We start from the raw sequence: 10,585 nt of genomic DNA on the forward strand, positions 1-10,585 counted from the left end.
TTGAGAACAAGTGGTGTGATTTGTTGTTCTATTGAATTGTTGTGTCTGGAGGTGGAAGAAATTGTAATTAAGGAAGAGGTGAAAAGGGAAACAAAGAGAAATTCAAGGTATCTCATTCTCTTTTTTATTGTTCTTGTTGGACTTTTAGGAGGTCGAAGTTTGGCGCATGTTGATGTTGCAAAGAACAAACCCTGAATTAAAAATTAAGGTTTCTGAATTGAATCGATGAATAGAGCAAATTATAGTTTGAACAAATTTGGGTTTGGTTAATTAACTTGGTAGTCTTCGGCAATAAACAAAGCTGTGATGACGAATTGAAGAAACCAATTGAGATGCCACAAGAAATCCAAAGAATTGAATAAACCAATTGAGATGCCACATCGACTACTCCGCTTGGGTTCCAAATTGAAATTTCTAGGAATTTTCTGAACCGCCAAAGAAACACCATACGCATATGTATGTGTGCGTGTGTGTGTGTATATATGTATAGGATTCTATTTTCTCTCTACTGTCTCACTAGTTAGGTGATCTACCTTCAACAACATGGAAACTTCATGTATTGCTTTCAAAGTTTTCTCTAATTTTCCTTTTCTTTCCAAATCCTTCTAAGGAAAGGAAAAGAAACCAAAAGAGCTGTTTATGGAATAAAAAATAATAATTAAAATAATAAAAAAAATCCTTGATGATGAAGTGCAACGACTAGTGAATTAGGCAGTGGAGATGAATGAAGATGTAGATTAGCTAAAAGGTTGATTCATCTAGCAATGGTGGTGTGGTGGTGGGAGATGGCTGGCCGATGTTAGAAGAGAGAGTGTGTGAGTGACCAGTGAGGGTGATGGGGGTAATTTTTTCATTATACAATTATGATGTTTTAAATTAAAAGATATTATAAAATGAGGGTAAAAATGTCATTCCACACCCATTTTGGCGGTGTCATTGATAGAAAAATGATTTGGGGTGTAAGTAATAGTATTTTTCAAAAGATGTTTCAAGATGATATTTGGCCAAACCTGAGGGGGGTGTCAATGAAATTAACCCAAAAAAATAATTTTGCTTTTGACTCGAATTTTAGCAATAAATCATATCAAAAATCAACAACTCAACAATGATTGTGGTGAACAAGGAAAAGCATGACGGCTAATCATATGATTAAATGATTAATGATTAAGACTGCAAATGAATTCAATTTTTAATAAATAACTAGGCTTGCTTTCTTTGTCAAGAGTTCAGCTAACACTTGTTTTTTTTGGCAATTGAACCGAATTTGAATATGATTTTTGAGCGTCTTGTAAACGAGCCAAGTTTGAAATAGTAGACTTGGCTCATTATGCTTGCAAACAAACTCGAATATCAACCATTCATAAGTTTTTGGTCCACCCGGTATATGGCCCATATTTATTTTAAGGACCCAACTGAGAAGCCCATATAAGTTGACAACAAAAGAAACCCAACCCTTACGGCCTGTTTGGTTGCTGTTTTACTGTAGGTGTTTTTGTTGCAGGGCTTTATTTCAGGCCCAAAACATGTTTGGTAGCTATTCTTTTGTTTTTAACAGTATTAAAACATTGTTTTAAACAGTACTAAATTTGGGCCCAAAAGTGAAACACCAAAATGGTGTTTTTTGTTGTTTCAATATTGTAGCCTAATAAAAAACACTGTAGTGGAGGAAGTAAGTTGTGTCTAACACTGTAGCGGAGGAAGTAACTTTAAAAGGCATTTGCAACATTCGCCCCGATTTTTTCTCTCCCCTCTGAAACACTAGACGTCTGGCGATTTGGGAGGCAACGAAAAGGAATCGCGATATTGACTGTAAGAGAACTCTCTCTTCTATGACTGGAGATACCCAAGAGGTTTTGGATAAACCCAAATACAGTCTCAGCTTCAGAGATTGGGAAAGTGTGTGGTGGGTTGAAACCTTGGATCTCTGTTGCTCTATTTCTCATCAGAGAGAAGTCGATAAACAACTCGCAGTGGCAAAATTACATCGACATTCTTCCAGAGTACACGGATTCAACCATATATTGGTGGGTTTGACTTGATTTGGTTGTTGGGTTCATGTTTTATTCATTTAAATGTGTCTTCCTCGTATTTTTACGAAGTTAATTCTCATATTATGCTATAATTTTTTTTTTTTAGAGTTCTTATAGTCTTTAATGGGTTTATCAATCTGTTGTTGGCAAATTCTTTTATATATTAGTGGGTATGACTTTATTTGTTGAGGGTTTATGTTATATACTGATGTGCATTGCTTAGTTTGGTTTTTTCTCTTGTGATTCCTTTTTTAATATCTGAATTTATGTTTTCAAATTTGCTTGTTTATTGTTCATTCGTTTGTTGGTATTTTCTATTTTCTATGGCCATTGAATTTTGGTGTTGATAAGTGTTATTTGATGCTCTTCCAGTGCAGGTCAGAAGAGAAACTTTCTGAGATTCAAGGTTAGAGTTCTTCCTCGCTTAAGGGTTGTCCTTTTGAAAATTGAGACAATTTTTGAGGAACTTGTTTCATACCATATATTCTTTTTCATTTGTTGTTGATGTGGCATTATATGAACTTTGGTGTAAAAAAGTTTTGAAATTGAAATTCGATAAATAGAATTAGTCTTGGTCTTTTTCTGTATGAGCTACTTTGATTGGCTCATTGGACGGGCGTTGATTTGTATAAATTTGGTGCTGGTGTTTAGTGGTGTGATGTAAATGCATTCAATTGTTCATGGAAATTAATTTACATAAGGTATTTAGCATTGTCGTTAGCTATATTACATTATCTAGTTGGGGTGGAGAATTTGTTGCATTAGGTGCTCATATTTTCATAATCTCAAACTCTGTTATTTGAAAAGTGCTTGAGAGAATCATGATTGCCGCTAGAAGCTCTCTTATAATTTATATGAGGGTTAAATTTGTTCATCTTACCAGGTGTTCTTTTAAAAGTGACATTGTAACCCATCAGCGATTCGCAACTTCCAAAGTAAACAAGTTGTGCAATATCAATATAAAGCAAAAGTATTCTACAAGAATATTCTTCAAGAATATGATGTAACAAGAAATGCTTTATGTGAACTTTCTTTTGGGCTGATTAGAAAAAGGCATCTTGCTGAATTTTTGGTGTACCCTTGGGGAATTCAAAATATAATGAAGAGGCCACAAGAGAAGCATAGTTTTTGGCGGTTTATATACTTAGAATTTTTGTTGCCTATTTACTCACCGCCCTAGATGAAATTTTCATTAAATTGAGCTTATGCAGGAACCCAACTATTGAGCACAACATTGGGTGTGATAGAATATGTACAGAGTGAATTTCAGAAAGTGGAAGAGGAAGTCATACTCCCAAATAAGCAGCTTTTCCCTTTTCCTATAACATAGGAGGACTTCCTCTGGGCATTTGGGATACTGAGGTCAAGGGCATTTTCTCGCCTTCGTGGTTAAAATCTTGTTTTGATACCTCTTGCAGACTTGGTAAGATCATTTTTCTCTCTTCATGATGGTTTTTAGCAGCATTAACTCTGACTTGTTTTTAAAGTAATGAAAAATGTATAACAAAGGGTTCGAGTTCTCTAGTTATAGTGTCAATATGTTTTTGAACTCACAATGACTGAGTTAAGAATATCTTGGCAAACATATCATAAATTACGATTTAGTGTCAAATTAAATATTAGTTTTGATGCTATGCCTTTTAATTTCTATTTCTTAATTTTCTACAAAGTAACAAATAGATCTTCTGGATTTGCCTGGCATTAGTTCTCTAACACCCGAATTTTTAATTAGGCAATAGGGTTACCGGTCTATGATCTTGAAACCTGTTGTAACTATTCAGAATTAGCCCTCCATATACTAGATATGTTTACTATCAAATAAAGAAAGAATATTGCAATGTTGTTTCATTTTCATGTGATTCTGAGTTTTACTGCCTTCAACTTGAAATTTTACTTTTCTACAAACCTGACGTATGGATCAGATAAACCATAGCTATAACAACCGAAGATTATGCTTGGGAGATTAAAGGAGTAGATCTTTTCTCTAGGGATTTATTATTTTCTTTACGGAGCCCAGTTTCAGTCAAGGCTGGAGAGCAGGTAACATATCCCAAATAAAGTAAATGCATACCTGCACTACAAATAAAGCTATTTATGGTGCGAAAATTTCGTGAATCATTGATATCCATAAATTTTGATATATGTGCTTCTTGCCTATTTGACATGGATGCTAACCTTTCCTGATGAAATTATTGAAGAGCTTAATGAAAACTGCCTGATTAACACCCAACATTCCATGACTTTGTCTTTGGAACGTTGGTGAAAAATGATTGTTTAAACACCTTGTATGTGATGAGCAAACGAATCTCCTTACAAGTTTTGATCCAATATGATTTGAATAAGAGCAATACCGAGTTGGCTCTGGACTATGGATTCATAGAATCAAGGTTAGATTGCAACGCATATACCCTCACACTTAATATATCCGAGTCAGACCCATTTTTCGGTGACAAACTGGACATTGCTGAGTCAAATGGTCTGGGTGAAACTGCATACTTTGACATATTTTTGGGCCAGCCACTTCCTCAAGCAATGCTTCTGTATCTGCAGCTGGTAGCACTTGGGGGAACCGATGCTTTCCTCTTAGAAGCTCTTTTTAGAAACGTTACTTGGGGCCACCTTGAAGTACCTGTTAGTCGTGCCAATGAGGAGCTCATATGCAAAGTGGTATGAATTGCCTGCAAACCTACACTTTCTGCTTATCATATAACCATAGAAGAGGTACATTTCTATCTGTCAAATATGCAATTTGAGAAGGTTAAAGTGACGAAGCGCTGAATACAGATAAACTGATAGATATGATCATCCAATTGACTCAACTTAGGCTGGATATGAGATCAGTTGAGTACTTGAGTGGAATTCCGTATAATGTACCATTTATATATGTCATTTGCGTGATTTATTTTATTTTTATTTTTATTTTTATTTTTTTTACAGTTTAGAATAGGATTGTAATGTTTTTTTTTTTTTCCCACTTTGACATCCAATAGCTCTAAGTTGTTAGTAACTAATTGAAAATGTGGATTTCAGGATGAGAAGTTGAAGGAAGGAGGGAATTTTGATCCTAAACTTGAAATTGCTGTTGGGATAAGAGCTGGGGAGAAGAAGGTGTTGCAACAAATTGATGAGATTTTCAATGAGAGGGAGTTGTAATTGGATGAGTTGGAGTATAATCAAGAAAGGCGGCTGAAGGACCTTGGTCTAGTTGGGGAACAAGGTGATATAATCTTCTGGGAGCCCAAGTAGGAATTTAGTGATGTCTTACACGCAATTGCGAGTATGTACCCAAGTTTAAGGGGCAACTTCCTTTTCTTTTTTATTTTTTGTAGCAAAAAATATGTGTTTGTAATTTGGTGGGGGTTTACATTTCCTTATAGAAGAGAAGGCACGAGTCTGTATTTTGGAGTTGAATTCCCACCAGTGCAGACTTACAAGAGCCGAAAATTCTTATCAGAGTTGTGTAGTATTTTTTTTTTTCTTCTTTCACTAATGTACAAAATGAGCAAAATGAATGAAACACAAACCTATGGACAATCATCACCAAAAGAACAAACTATACTAGGAAATTTCAAATAACTTGAAGTGTAGTTTCAGATCAAGATAATATGCAAAATGGTTGAAATTATTAGTTCAATTATTAGAACTAACATTCTACATTTTCGCTAAAGTAGTTGCTTCTATAATTACACTTTGGTTATATATATATATATATATATATATGTTTGTGTGTTCAAAATTCAATATATTTATAAAAAAATATATAGACTATTTATATAGAAATAAATTTATAAATAATTTAAAATTTATAAAACAAATTAAAAACAATGATAACTAAACATGTTTTTTGTTTCTGTTTTATTTTTTTTTACAACAGTTGGAGTTACCGAACATGTTTTGTTTTCAAAATTCTTGAAACGCATGGCTTACCAAATATGTTTTTCATATTTCTGTTTCCGACATTTCCACAACAAAACATCATTCCCAAACGTGTTTCCGATTCTTGCCAAAACACTCCAATAGGAAAAACACTGTTTTTGTTTTAGCCAAAAACAAAATGCCTAAACCTAAACACATGCCAAACGGGTCCTTAGTCTACCTCTCATTATGCACCTCCCTGATTTTGGGAGCCAGCCTCAACATGCCAAAGCTTAGTTTTGTTTGGTTCATTCGCAGTCCTTAGTAATGATCAATGTGTAGTAAGTTTCACCATTACGAGTAAAGTGCACCATACACCCGGCTCAATTAAGTTTTTCACCAGCAACGAAGGCTGGCTCAAGTCTCAATGGCCTAAAGCCCCACTGTTCCAAAAGTTTTTGTTCATTCTTTTCATATGGGTTCGTGTGCAATATCATGGAATAGCAAAATTAGGATTATGTTAATAAAAATTGTAATTAAAACCTGATAATATATATATCAAAAACAATATTGTCTGCCGAATAAAATTAAAAAAGTGACCATCACTTAAATCCGAAACTAAAAGTCTAAAACCATCTATCTCAGAGCATTATTCTTCCTGCCACCTTTTATTAAAATAATTTTAAACAATTTTCGTCATACATGTGATACTAAGTCTATGAAATTATGCAGTGAGTATTATATTTTTACTTATCTGTTGTTATTTTTCAGTAGTTTTTTTTTTTTTTTTTTAATGGTAAAGTAAATTTATTGATTGAGAATAATGTACAAGAGTGGCCCAACAACAGTTGGTTGAGCCCAAACCACAGGGATAACATCAAAATATAAATAACATGACATAAAAGGCCAACCCATACGACTAAGCCCAGCCCCGAAATACAAATTATCATTCCCCTAAATTTAACCCAGATGAACGCTGCTTTAAGCCAGAAACCAGAGCATCATTCATCTGTGATTGCACATTTCGTGCAAATATATTTTGTTTGTTTGTTTTTTTTTTTTTTCAATGGCTATTTATCTTTTTATCACTCTATAAAGATTTTCTTGTAAAAATTTAGAACTAAACCAGTCCAACGTTATCTTCTTATGGTTGAAGAGTCAAAGAAGATAAATTGTCATTGAGAAAAACACAAACAAATAATTAAATAAATATATATTTTTAAAAAGTTTACAAAAAAATTAATAAAATAATAAAATGACTATGTCATCCAATATTATACCGTGTAACTGAGCTAACCACATAACATAGCTAGCGAGGTCGGTCCAATTGTTGACGTGTGCAACCAGGGAGAGCATGCACCCCGGCCCTGAAATTTTAAATTTCTAAAGTTATCGTGTATCTAGGGAGAGCATACCCCGGGCCCTGATTTTTCTTTTCTTTTTCTTTTACTCTTCAAATTACTTTAATTTCTTCTAAACATAATAATAATAATAAGTAAAAAAGTTAAATTTCCCTTCTCAAATCAAACCCTATTTTTTTTTCCTTTCAAATTTCTCATTTTTCTTTCCTATGTCCCTTCTTTTTTTTTTTTTTTTTTCCTACTTAAAATTATTCTTTTTGCACTGACACTAAGATGTATGTAGTGTTGAATTAGGTTGTCATTAGCTGTACGGATTGATTTTTTCCTTCCTTCCTATTTTAGAAGATTACATTTGACCATAGAAGATTATAAGGTTGTAATTTAGGGAATAGCTTGATTCTAGGAATTATGTTTAGAATGCTCTCTATTTATACTCTGTACATAGAATGTGATATGAATAAAAATTCAAAGATATAATTCATCAAAGATGTAGTGTGTAATTTTTTTTCTCTTTCTTCTTATTTAAATTTATGACTATAATTTATGAAGTCGATGAGAAAAATTTTTTAACTAAGGAAAAAAATGGGTATAATTTTCATGCATTGTTTTCAAAATACAAACACTACAACTGGATTTAATGAAAATATTACTAAATAGTATTTTAGTTCTTAACTTCTTATATTGGTCAACTATTTATATTTCTTATACTACTCATTGAGCTAAATCAATTGGTTTTGCAATATTTTTTTTTTCTCTTTTGCTCCTTTATTTAAACAATTTATATTCCTGTAAAATTCATAAACCAAGTAATTAAGGTTGGGGTTACCATTATCTTTTTTGTAATTGAAATTCTGGCACCATCCAGACCACATATGTAGGGATGGTAATTTGTCCCGTTCCTAATGGCACGGGTATAGAAATCGTTTATGTAATGCAGAGTCGGGTATAGATTTAGAATTTAAACCCGTTGCGGGTTACAGGGCAGGTACATGTTTTGTGAAACATCCGCCCCACTCTTTATACTTTATTTTCTTATAAAAAATTTATTTATATATATATATATATATATATATATATATATCATTATTTACACGAATAGAATTTGTAGATTTTATTAATTTATTTATATATAATACAAATAAATAAACAGGGCGGGACCGTTAGGGTGGCACGGGTACACTCATTTCTTAACAATGCGAGTATAGATTGTGAAATTAAAACTCATCGTAAGTATGGAGCGAATTAATTAAACGGAGCGAATAAATTTAGGCAAACCCACCCATCTCCATCCTACACACACGTGCCTTTTCATATCTTAAAACTTAGGTTAATTACAATGACACCCCCTTAAGGTTTGCCATATTGACAGTCATATACAAGTTAACCCACTTTTGAACAATGACACCCCCTCAGCTTTGCTGCCTTTGACAAAGACACCCGTTAAGGGCTGACATGTGGTAAAATGACCTAAGTGCCCTTTGACTTATGAAATGACACTTTGAATAACGAAATTACTAAGTTACCCATTCTAATAAATTTGAAATATCCAAAATAACATCTCTCACATCTCTCTGTATACAAATATTGTTAATATATACACTATTTCACCACTCTGGTCACCTCATTCTGATATATATATATATATCACATATGTGTTCCATGTATTTAACGTATCAGTGGGATCGCAGGAGCCTTGGGTTGAAATTGCATGTATATATACACAAATGCACGTTCCATGGTTCTCAAACGTACTAGTGGGGGTGGTCACCAGAGCTCTGCATTGGAATCACCGGAGCCCTAGAATCAGTAGTGTTGTAAAATCGCCCAAATCTTGCCAAACTTTTGTCAATAACACACCAAACAGAACTTCTTTGATCATCAATATGTATATGTATAAAGACCTCACTTTGCAATCTGGGTCATATGTATGTATGTGTATATATATATTATATATACATATATATATATATATATATACGTATGTATGTTGTCATCGGCCAACAATCCTTTGACTTCTCTGATCCTTTTGCTTCCCGGAGTAGATCCAAGCGAGATTTCAGATGGCACAAAGGAATTAAATCAATTTACGAATCCGATTCAGTTAATTCCGGTTATGCCACCACCATCTCCGCTACAACCTCCAACCACGGTCTGATGATGCAAATGGATTTGGATTGATCTGTGGGTTGCTCCTCTGTTTGTTTTTGCACAAATCAAGCATAGTGGTGGTGATAAGAGAGATTGATACTGTGCAATCATCGATGGGTGGAGAGAAGAAGTGGGGGCGGCGACTGTGGATGAGGAGAAGTGGTGGCGATATAGGAGGGAGGTGATAGCAGCGGCTGTTGTTGTTGAAGAGATGGTGGCAGCAGATGTGGTTGAGGAGATAGTGGCGACGGATGTGGTTGAGGAAAAGTGGTGGTGGCTGTGGTTGAAGAGATGATGGCAGCGGGTGAAGAGAGAGAAGTAGGGATCGCTGGGTTAGAAGAGGAGAAAACCCTAATAACTGGTGGGCAGTGGTTGTGGTGGTGAGTGGAGAGAGGGGGAAAAAAAAGGTAGTCAGTCGTGAAGGTGGGTGGTGGTGGTGATGATTTTGGGCGTTGGTGGGGAAGGTTGTCTTGCTTGTGGGTGATAGAGGGGCTGATGGTGGTTGCCATTGTGAATGGCGGAGCTAGGTGAGATTGGTAGAAGGGCAAAAGTGTCTTTTTAAAATTATTATATTTTATAATTAAAATTAGTTAAATATTGGTGAGTAATTTTGTCTTTTCAAATTTTTTAAGGATTTGTTTCGATCAAAATTTTGTCAGGAATGTCATTATTCAAAAAAAACGTCTAATATATAAATGTCATTATGACAAATCTACGGAGGTGTCATTGTAATTAACCCTAAAACTTATTAAAAAATTTTAACCTTTCAAGAAAAAACAAATAATTAAACTAATGTCTTGACCAGGCCCAAGTTGTCACGAGTAAATCAGAAACTCAGCGTTTCAACCACGCCAAATGAAACATGGAAAATATCCGCGTTCCTGACAGCTTATACTAATAATCCATTCTCACTTCAAACAAAACACGCTTGTAGTCAACACTCTTTTCATTCCATTCCTCTCGCTTACTTTTGACTGTCTCTTGTTTGTCTTTCTTTCTTTCTGGTTTTTTTTTTGGAAAGTTTCTTTCTGGTTTTTGTTTGTATATAAAAGCGCACAGACACACACAAGTTACCCAAGCAAAAAAGCACACTTCACTTCCAAGTCTCTACTCGATCTCTCAATCTCCACACCAAGCACAACAAAAGAGAAACTATTAATTAAAAGTCATTATATATATACATATATATAT

General features: G+C 34.2%; 1 pseudogene; it reads left to right on the forward strand.

The window, feature by feature from the left end:
- The first annotated feature begins 764 nt into the window (after positions 1–764).
- Positions 765–5,533, forward strand: LOC132309061 (ribulose-1,5 bisphosphate carboxylase/oxygenase large subunit N-methyltransferase, chloroplastic-like; annotated as a pseudogene).
- The last annotated feature ends 5,052 nt before the right edge of the window (positions 5,534–10,585 follow it).

The sequence above is a fragment of the Cornus florida genome, unplaced genomic scaffold (genome assembly GCF_030987335.1).
Source record: "Cornus florida cultivar Cherokee Brave unplaced genomic scaffold, ASM3098733v1 CherokeeBrave_3.0.0_Hap2_Chr05, whole genome shotgun sequence".
Lineage (NCBI taxonomy): Eukaryota > Viridiplantae > Streptophyta > Magnoliopsida > Cornales > Cornaceae > Cornus > Cornus florida.